Source organism: Triticum aestivum, chromosome 1B (genome assembly GCF_018294505.1).
Source record: "Triticum aestivum cultivar Chinese Spring chromosome 1B, IWGSC CS RefSeq v2.1, whole genome shotgun sequence".
In the NCBI taxonomy this organism is placed as follows: domain Eukaryota; kingdom Viridiplantae; phylum Streptophyta; class Magnoliopsida; order Poales; family Poaceae; genus Triticum; species Triticum aestivum.
Genome location: NC_057795.1, coordinates 222,115,641 through 222,126,728, shown reverse-complemented (window position 1 = coordinate 222,126,728; position 11,088 = coordinate 222,115,641). Strand labels below are relative to the sequence as shown.

The 11,088-nt window shown below is 39.1% G+C and overlaps 1 long non-coding RNA gene across 2 annotated transcripts; it reads right to left on the bottom strand.

Moving 5' to 3' along the window:
- Positions 1-7,081: 7,081 nt before the first annotated feature.
- On the bottom strand, positions 7,082-10,675 carry LOC123116917 (uncharacterized). Of its 2 annotated transcripts, none has more exons than XR_006457231.1 (3): positions 10,259-10,675; positions 9,499-10,117; positions 7,082-9,407 (listed from the first exon to the last, which is right to left on the bottom strand). It is a non-coding gene; the product is annotated as an uncharacterized lncRNA (long non-coding RNA). The 2 variants fall into 2 exon arrangements; XR_006457234.1 differs by having other exon boundaries at positions 10,264-10,675.
- Positions 10,676-11,088: the final 413 nt, after the last annotated feature.

Below are 11,088 nucleotides of genomic sequence, written 5' to 3'. Positions count from 1 at the left end.
TCCAAGTTTGGCCTAGTGTGAATTATTTTCTTTCTGCATAAAGTATATTTGAATTGTTGAAACTTTATCTATTTGTATTTTCTGGAGAACTGCATATCTTTCATTAAAACCAGAGGATGTGTTGTATGTCAGTACATGTTTATTTAAAGGAAGTACCTAATTTCCTACATTAGTATGCTTGCTTTATGGTTTACGTTAATTCAATTGACATATAGTAGATTTTTTTCATAAGAAAACAAGGATCAAAAGTGTTTGTGAGATGTAGGCTATTACTCTACTTTCAGTACAAAGCTACTAATGTCATGACCTTCAACCTTTGTATGTTGCTCCTCTACATTTTACTTCCCTACTAACCTCATTTTCTCTACAGTAAGTTACTCATCTCATTTTTTTATAGATTTCCAAGATAAATGAATGATGCATGGCTCGGATGTTGATTTCAAGGATGGGAATGGGACTACTACTAGTACTAGATCCTGAGAATGTCATTTCTAGGACATTGTTTCGAACATTATAGTTGATTGCAAGGTCGAGAATTTGGCGACTACTAGATAGTTTCACATCTTGTAATCTTTGAATCGTGTTCTTTGTAATGCAACATAGTTGATTTAATATATGAGACCTTCCTGTTTATTATATTGTGACTCCTATACTCTATATTGACCTAATATTTCTAGATGGCAATGTGTAAAATATCATCCAATATTCATGCTTTGTAGTGAAACCTCTAGTCCTTGCAATGTTATGTTATATAATTGCGCAGGGTAGCCACCAACGCATATGAAATGTCGTTAAGCTTTGACTCTTCTATTGCTACCTTACAATGCTTCTATATGTTGTTTACCAACGCATGTATATACGATTGTTGTAGACCCTAGCAACGCCACCAACGACAACGCATACTAATCCGTTGGTGTAGACCTTAGCAACACATATATGGACATAGCACACCACATCAATGCGTTGCTGAAGGGGGGTTCCTGTTGTAGTGGCGGTCCGATGAGTGTTGAGGCACGCGGTGGCTATCGTTAGTTTCCGACCTTCACAGATGATTAGAGCAGATATGGGTATATCTACTTAATGAAACACAAGTCTGAAACATTTGAAAAGTTCAAAGAATTTCAGAACGAAGTGGATAATCATCATAACAAGAAAATAAAGTTTTACAATCTGATCGTGGACGCGAATATTTGAGTTACGTGTTTCGCCTTCATTTCAAACAATGTGGAATTGTTTCACAACTCACGCCACCTGGAACACCACGGCGTAATGGTGTCCGAATGTCGTAACCGCACTTCATTAGATATGGTGCGATATATGATGTCTCTTACCGATTTACCACTATGATTTTCGGGTTATGCATTAGAGACAGCGACATTCATGTTAAATAGGGCACCGCCTAAATCCGTTGAGACGACACCGTATGAACTGTGGTTTAGCAAGAAACCTAAGCTATCGTTTCTTAAAATTTGGGGTTGTGACACTTATGTCAAAAGGCTTCAGCCTGATAAATCAAACCCAAATCGGAGAAGTGTCCTTTCATAGGATACCCTAAGGAAACAATTGGGTACACCTTACATCATAGATCTGACGGCAAGATCTTTGTTGCTGAGAGTGGGTCCTTTCTAGAGAAGGAGTTTCTCTCGAAAGAAGTGAGTGGGAGGAAAGTACAACTAGAAAGTAGTACGTCAGAGGAAATTGTTCCCGTGATGCCTACAACAATTAGAGAGGAAGCTAAAGATTATGATCATGAAACTTCAGATCAAGTTACTACTGAATTTCATAGGTCAATCAGAGCACGATCCGCACCAGAGTGGTACAGTAATCCTGTCCTAGAAGTCATGTTACTAGACCAAGGCGAACCTACGAACTATGAAGAAGCTATGATGAGCCCAGATTCCGACAAATGGCTTGAGGCCATGAAATCTGAGATATGATCCATATATGAGAACAAAATGTGGACTTTGGTGGAGTTGCCCGATGATCAGCAATCCATAGAGAATAAATGGATCTTCAAGAAAGACTGACTCTGACGATGATGGTAATGTTACTGTCTACAAAGCTTGACTTGTCGCAAAAGGTTTTCGACAAGTTCAAGGGGTTGACTATGATGAGACTTTCTCAACCGTAGCGATGCTTAAGTCCGTCAGAATCATGTTAGCAATTGCCACATTTTATGATTATGAAAGCTGGCAAATGGACGTCAAAACTGCATTCCTTAATGGATATCTTAAAGAAGAGTTTTATATGATGCAACCAGAAGGTTTTGTCGATCCTAAAGGTTCTAACAAAGTGTGCAAGCTCCAGCGATCCATCTATGGATTGGTGCAAGCATCTCGGAGTTGGAATATAGCTTTGATGAGGTGATCAAAGCATATGGTTTCATACACACTTATGATGAAGCCTGTATTTACAAGAAAGTGAGTGGGAGCTCTGTAACATTTCTGATATTATATGCAGATGACATATTATTGATTGGAAATGATATAGAAATTCTAGATGGCATAAAACGATACATGAATAAGAATTTTTCAATGAAAGACCTCGGTGAAGCTACTTACATATTACACATCAAGATCTATAGAGATAGATCAAGACGCTTGATAAGACTTTCAATAAGTATATACCTTGACAAGATTTTGAAGGAGTTCAAAATGGATCAGTCAAAGAAGGAGTTCTTGCCTGTATTGTAAGGTGTGAAGTTGACTGAAGACTCAAAACCCGACCATGACAGAAGATAAAGAGAGAATGAAAGTCATTCCCTATGCCTCAATCATAGGTACTATAAAATATGCCATGCTATGTACCAAACCAGTTGTGTACCTTGCCATGAGTTTGGCAAGAGGGTACAATAGTGATCTAGGAGTAGATCACTGGACAGCGGTCAAAATTATCCCTAGTTACCTTAAAGAGGACTAAGGAAATGTTTCTTAGTGATGGAGGTGATAAAGAGTTCGTCGTAAAGAGTTATGTTGATACAAGCTTTGACACTGATCTAGATGACTCTAAATCTCAATCTAGATACGTATTGAACGTGGGAGCAATTAGCTAGAGTAGCTCCATACAGAGCATTGTAGACATAGAAATTTGCAAAATACATATGGATCGACAGACCCGTTGACTAAACTTCTTTCACAAGCAAAACATGATCACACCTTAGTACACTTTGGGCGTTAATCACATAGCAATGTGAACTAGATTATTGACTGTAATAAACCCTTTGGGTGTTGGTCACATAGCGACGTGAACTATGGGTGTTAATCACATAAAAATGTCAAGTATTGGTGTTAAATCACATGGCGATGTGAACTAGATTATTGACTCTACTGCAAAGGAAGACTGAAGGAAATATGCCCTAGAGGCAATAATAAAGTTGTTATTTTATATTTCCTTGTATCATGAATGTTTATTATTTACGCTAGAATTATATTAACCGGAAACTTGATACATGTGTGGATACATAGACAAAACACCGTGTCCCTAGTAAGCCTCTACTAAACTAGCTCGTTAATCAAAGACGGTTAAGTTTCCTAATCATAGACATGTGTTGTCATTTGATGAACGGGATCACATCATTAGAAGAATAATGTGATGGACAAGACCCATCCGTTAGCATAGCATATTGATCGTTTAGTTTTATTGCTATTGCTTTCTGCATCTCAAATACATATTCCTTCGACTATGAGATTATGCAACTCCCGGATACAGGAGGAATGCCTTGTGTGCTATCAAACGTCACAACGTAACTGGGTGATTATAAAGATGCTCTACAGGTATCTCCGAAGGTGTTTGTTGGGTTGGCATAGATCGAGATTAGGATTTGTCACTCTGAGTATTGGAGAGGTATCTCTGGGCCCTCTCGGTAATACACATCATAAGCTTACAAGCAAATGACTAAGGAGATAGTCACGAGGTGATGTATTATGGAACGAGTAAAGATACTCGTCGGTAACGAGATTGAACTAGGTATGAAGAGGCCGACGATCGAATCTCGGGCAAGTAACATACCAATGGACAAAGGAATAACGTATGTTGTCATAACGGTACGACCGATAAAGATCTTCGTAGAATATGTAGGAGACAATATGGGCATCCAGGTTCCGCTATTGGTTATTGACCGGAGATGTGTCCCGGTCATGTCTATATAGTTCTCGAACCTATAGGGTCTGCACACTTAACGTTCGATGACGATATAGTATTATATGAGTTATGTGATTTGGTGAACAAATGTTGTTCGGAGTCCCGGATGAGATCATGGACATGACGAGTATCGAAATGGTCGAGAGGTAAAGATTGATATATAGGACGACGGTATTCGAACACCGAAAGTGTTTCGGAGGGTATAGGGTACATGTCGGGTCACCGAAAGAGGTTACGGGCACCCCCCGGCAAAAGATATGGGCTTAACAGGCTAAGGAGGGGACAGACCAGCCCACAAGGGGCTGGTGCACCCCCTCCACCAGGCCGGACAGCCCTAGGGAAAGGAAAGGGGCGGGGGAGGGAAAATCCCTCCTTCCTTCCCCTCCTGAAGGGAGAAAGGAAAGGGGGGCGCCACCTCCCCGTCCTTCCCCTGGTGCCTATACAATGAAGGGGGACGCCGAACCACGGCAGGAGACCAAGTAGGATTCGGTCCCTCTTGGGGAGCCCCCTTGGCCTCTCCCCTCTCCTTCCCACCTATATATGTGAGGAGGGGGGTACCAAGCACACACACGACATAATCTTAGCCGTGTGCGGCGCCCCCCTCCACGGTTTACTCCCTCGGTCATATTTTCGCAATGCTTAGGCGAAGCCCTACGGAGATCACTTCACCACCAGTCACCACATTGTCATGCTACCGGAACTCATCCACTACCTCACCGACTTGTTAGATGAAGAAGGCGAGGACGTCACCGAGCTGAATGTACGTGTGCTGAATGTGGATGTGTCGTACGTTCAGTACTCGATCGGTTGGATCATGAAGAAAGTTCGTCTACATCAACCGCGTTGTTAAATGCTTCCACTTTCGGTCTACGAGGCTACGTAGACACACTCTCTCCCTCTCATTGCTATGCATCTCCTAGATAGATCTTGCGTGAGCGTAGGAATTGTTTTGAAATTGCATGCCACGTTCCCCAACATAAAGTTTATAAAATGATTGTAAAACATCCAAGAATGAAAGTATAACAGCATGCAACAATTAAAAATTATAGATACGTTGGAGACATATTAACATCCCCAAGGTTAATTCCTACTCGTCCTCAAGTAGATAAATGATAAAAATGGAATTTTTGATGTGGAATGCTGCCTAACATGTTCATCATATATTCTTTTCTTTGTAGCATGGACATTTGGACTTCTATATGTTTCAAAGCAATAGTCTAGTTTTGACATTAAGACTTTAATACTCAAGCATATCAACAAGCAACCCTGTCTTTCCAAATATCAACACTAAAGCAAATTATCCCTAGCCCATTATGCTCAATCATTGATCCATTCATGAAACACACTAGCATATTAGCTACACCCAATGCTCAAATATGATCATAGTGCCCCTTAGTTGGTGCTTTATAAGATAAGATGAAGACTCAAGTAAAATAATTTTTTTGCATAAAGTAAATAGAAATGCCCTTCGCAGAGGGAAGTGGGGATTTGTAGAGGTGCCAGAGCTCAAAGCGAAAAAGATAGAGATAAAATATTTTGGGTGGCATGTTTTTTCTATCAATGAAAACGATCGAGTAGTTCCCAATACTTTCCATGCTAGATATACCATAGGCGGTTCCCAAACAGAAAATAAAGTTTATTCCTTTTTCCACCATACTTTCACTTTTGATGGCTAACCATATCCACGGATGCCTTCCATACCAACACTTTCCAAGGAATTTATTATTTGACAACATAAAGTAAATTCATTTTTTCATTTCGGGACTAGGCATCCCTAATACATTTGCCATACTCTCGTGCAATGACAAGTGAATAAACACTCATCTTGAGAATAACATATCTAGCATGGAAATATATCAGCCACCCCCTACCGTTTCATGAGCGGTACGATCACACAAAAGAGAAATTTATTTTGGAACTTAGAGAGGGCACATACAAATTTGGTTAGAAGGGCAAAAGGATCGGATATAGGTAGGTATAATGGACTCATGTGGCAAAAACTGGCTTAAAGGATTTTGGATGCACAACTAGTGATCATACTTAGTGAAAATGAAGACTAGTAAAAGATTGGGAAGCATCCAACCAAGAAACGAAAAATCTCATAAGCGAGGATTAAGCATAACTAACACCGCATAATGCACCACAAGTAGAATGTAATTTCATTGCATAACTATTGACTTTCATGCGTGCATAGGGAATCACAAACCATAACACCAATATTCTTACTAAAGCATAATTACTCATCAACATGACTCACATATCACTATCATCATATCTCAAAACTATTACAAAGAATCAAGTTTATTTTGTCCAATGATCTTCATGAAAGTTTTTATTATATCCATCTTGAATATCTATCACTTTGGGACTAATTTCATTTGTTGCTTTTGATAGCTCAAACAAATTTAATTGAAGAACATGAGCATAAAAATTTTCTTCTCTCAAAATAATTTAAATGAAGCAAGAGAATTTCTTAAAAAATGTACTAACTATCGAATAAATCTAAGTGAAGCATGAGAGCATTTCTTCAAAAGTAGTAAAGCATACCGTGCTAAAAAAGATATAAGTGAAGCACTAGAAGAATTCCATAGCTCATAAAGATTTAAGTGAAGTATAGAGAGCAATTCTAACTAGTCATAGCATAATTTGGGCTCCCTCAACTAGGTGTGTCCAGCAAGAATAGATGACTTAAAACACAAAGAAAACAAGCAAAGACCCATATCATACAAGATGCTCCAAGCTTAACTCATAATATGTGACGAATAAAAATATTTCTCCAAGTAAAATACCGATGGTTGTTAGAAGAAAGAAGGGATGTCACTCGGGGGCATCCCAAAGCTTAGTTGCTTGATACTTCTTGAATATTATCTTGGGGTGCCTCGGGCATCCTCAATCTTACCCTTTTGCTAATCCTTATTCATTCATCCATCGCGATCTCACCCAAAACTTGAAAACTTCAATCACACAAAACTCAACAAAACCTTCGTGAGATCCGTTAGTATAAGAAAGCAAATCACTAATTTAAGTATTGTTGCAAACCCATTCATATTTTTTTATTGTATTACATCTACTTTATTTTAACTCTTCCATGGCAAAAACTCTTCGAAGGAAACCATGTAATCATTAAAACAAGCACATAACACAACAAAAACAGAATCTGTCAAAAACAGAACAATCTGTAGTAACTAGTAAGCTTACACATGCAAGGCACGTCTCGATCAATACTCTTTTCAATGATCAAGCAAAACACTCATGAAACTTCAAAATAATAGCCACTATATACGAATCGCTATGATCATGTCAGTTGATTTACAATAAGAAGTAGTGCCCAGAGGATTAGATCCATGGAGGCATATGGTCAATATTGCTTGCAAAACAAACTACAAGCAGAAAATAAATGTAATATGAATGGATAAAAAATTGGTAAATGATTTACAACCACAAATAAAGGGAGCATACATATGGAGAAAATGGAACATAATGTAGTGGACAACAATGCCCGACCATTTTATGATATTTTTATAGTAACTTCGAACTTGATTGTTAGATATCATCTATTCCATGGCAATAATGGGTAAAAAAAATACATTGAAAAGGGGATGTAACAACCAAGCAATACAATTTTCTATTGGTCTACTAAAAATGCAACACTATGTTGTCTCCATTGAAATATCTTCACCAAGATTATGTTATCTGCCTCCTCTTCATCCAGATTCATACTGAATTTAAATGTCCCATTTGTCGACACTCAACATAGGAGATCGATAATACCTTGCAGTAAATCACTAAAGAGAAATGCCACTTCACAAGCATATCTCATATTGCAGTGTATAATAGTACTTACTGTCGGTGTAAGAAAATGAGAACAACAAAAAACCAGGATTATATTCATTATATGACATGGTACCATACTTTCCAAGGTAATTCATTAGCTAATATAATGAGCTGAAACTATAGATAGTGATTGAAATAAGATGTGCCCAGTATAGCAACCCAAGTACTCATATTGCCCAAGCGACAGAATTTAAATTTCCCATCTGTCGACACTCAACATAGGAGATCGATAATACCTCGCAGTAAATCACTAAATAGAAATGCCACTTCACAAGCATGTCTCATATTGCCGTATATAATAGTACTTACTGCCATTGTAAGAAAATGACAACAAAAAACAACTAGGATTATATTCATTATATGACATGGTACCATACTTTCAAAGGTAATTCATGAGCTAATGAGCTGAAACTATAGATAGTGATTGAACTAAGATGTGCCCAGTACAGCAACCCAAGTACCCATGTAGCAATATTGACAACCAACAAAAAATGGTTACTAAAACCTGAAAAATAAGGTAAATGTTCTTCAAGTATATTTAAATCACATACTGGCACCATTCCATTGAAGTAACTTTGGCCAACATCAATTTCCAAGTATAACGCTCCAAGCCTAAAAAAGAAAGAAATGCATATGAACATATCTGAATGATGGGTGCATGATAGTTGGTTGAATAAGTCAACCATTTCCGCCTAATAAAAAAACTTTCATGAAAATCTGCACTTATACAAATTAGACATAGAAGGAACACACCTGATTTGTTTTCCTCATATGAAACTGGGGCCCATCAAAGAAATATAATATTTCTATCTAGGTTTCCATAGTTACTTTGTATATCTACTGTTTTTGGCACTTGGTAACCTTGATGAGTGAAAAATGAAGAAACATTTTATTTTATATGTCTAGTTACAATAGAAAATATAACTTGAGGTTATGTGCATTTCTTGACTCTCATATATTTGCTATAAATCTTAAATGTCCCCACTATGTCTGAAAAGCAGAAGCAGCCTCGAATCAATGTCAGTCTTCATTTGTTGTTGCAAAAAAAAATAGAGACATAGCTCAAATATATAAAGTTAAATACCAATGTAAGAGACATCCGCCGGACTACAATGCATAATAAAGAGCTTGTCGTCAAAGATAAGCATGTGACAAAAGCAGCAAAAAAACTATATTGATGATCCTTCACTTTTAAAATTGCCTTACTCATTCATTGCATGAGGAGTTGCGTGCAAGAACTCAACTAAATCAAACTTGGCTTTCAGATTAGTATAATGAAGGAAGTCATCCAGGATCACGACTTGTAATAAATAAATAAAAAGAAGTCACCAGGAAGAGAAACAAACCAGCATCGGCCACATTGTATCATGTATTGAAGAAATGGAATGTGCCTCTAGGGGCACACTGGATACCAGCTGCCCAATATTTTTGACCTGAACAGGAAGTATCGTTGGGTTGCATAAGATTACAGAAATCAATATAGAACCAAAAAGTAAAACTTGAATAAAGTAATTAAGGTAAAACCTTTATTGTACTTTTTGAATCCTTTATACTCACATCTCCTGAAAGGATGCTACTCAATGATGATCGAGTTGCAGTCCCATTTACATTTACATATGTCACACCTGGAAAAATTTGTACAAAATAGTATTTTGAGGATGACCCAGTTGGATGAAAGAGAAATATAAAGATTATTTTGTTTCCTTATTGAAATTGATGAGAACTGTACAGTTGAAATTGCAAGCGGTCTTAGCTATACAGCCACATAATACTGCAAAACTTAGCTATCATAATAGTAAGAAGAACATAAGTGTGTTGAGCATGTGAAATATCACATTAGCCGGACGACTGATCCAGGGCAGAAGTGGCTGGCGGCGGTTTACAGCCAAGCTCATCCATAGAAATCAGAGATGGCACCAGCGATAATCGGGTCATCGCGTCCATTGATACTATGCAAAATCATAGAGTGCGTACGTCAATGGTTTGTTAGCCGCGTATTGTTGTCTGCGTGCAGCAAACAAATGATTTAACTGAAAATGTGATCACGCCAAAACACAATTTACGCTCACTAAAATTTTCGAGGGAAGACATCACCTGAGATTTGGGGACAAAAGATCAGGTGAGGCATGCTGCCATCAAGCTCCTATATCGTAAGAAATTATCAACGTAGACAAGTTAAATTAGATCTAGAAACTAAAAAAATCACTTCATCAGCTCAAGAACAGGGGATGGAGGTGTGAGAGCGAGAGTGCTGCCCAGGACGCACAGAGGAGGATCACCTCACCTCACCTCGCGCCGGTGATGTTGTGAGAGGAGTCCTGGTTGACCCACTTGACGCCAGTCCAGTCGATGAAGTCGACCAGATCCACCTGCCAGCGCGGCACCGATGTGGAGACGACGGCCGCAGTAGGGGTGGCCGTGGTAATACAACGTCGACGGTAATGATGGGCGTACGTGTCGGGCGCCGACGCGAGGCGAGGTGGTGTGGGGCGGAGACGGCGGCTCCGGTGTGAGGTGAGGCAGCAAGGCGACTGCGAGGTAGGCGGGGGCGGCAAGATGGCAGTGTGAGATGGTGCGGAGGCGGCGGGGCCGGGCGGTGCAGTGCCGGTGCGAGGTGCTGCGGACTTGGCGGCGTGCGGAGAGGAGTGTTGGGAAGGGAGGTTGCGGGGGCAGGAGGAAGGTTCCCTTCCCAGTGCTCTAATCATGGAGACCGTGGTTGAGGTCGCGTGAGTTTCGGTGGAAATTGTGGACGAGAGAGTTTTCGTCCGCTCACCTAAATTGCTAAATGCACTTAGATAAAAATTAGTTTTTATTTTAAGGGTTAGATCTAAAAGAGTGGGTCTAATCGTGAGGCTCTAATTACATCGTATTGTTGTGTGTACATTTAGGGGTGCGTTTAGGTAAGATCATGTTCGCTTGTTTAATAGTAAGTATAGAAGGGTTAGATCTAAAAGAGTGGGTCTAATCGTGAGGCTCTAATTACATCGTATTGCTATGTGTACATTAAGCGAGGTGCGTTTAGGTAAGATCATGTTCGCTTGTTTAATAGTAGTATAGATGAGGGAACTTCGTATACTTCTGTAACTCCAATTTTTTTTTGACAAATTAGGAAAA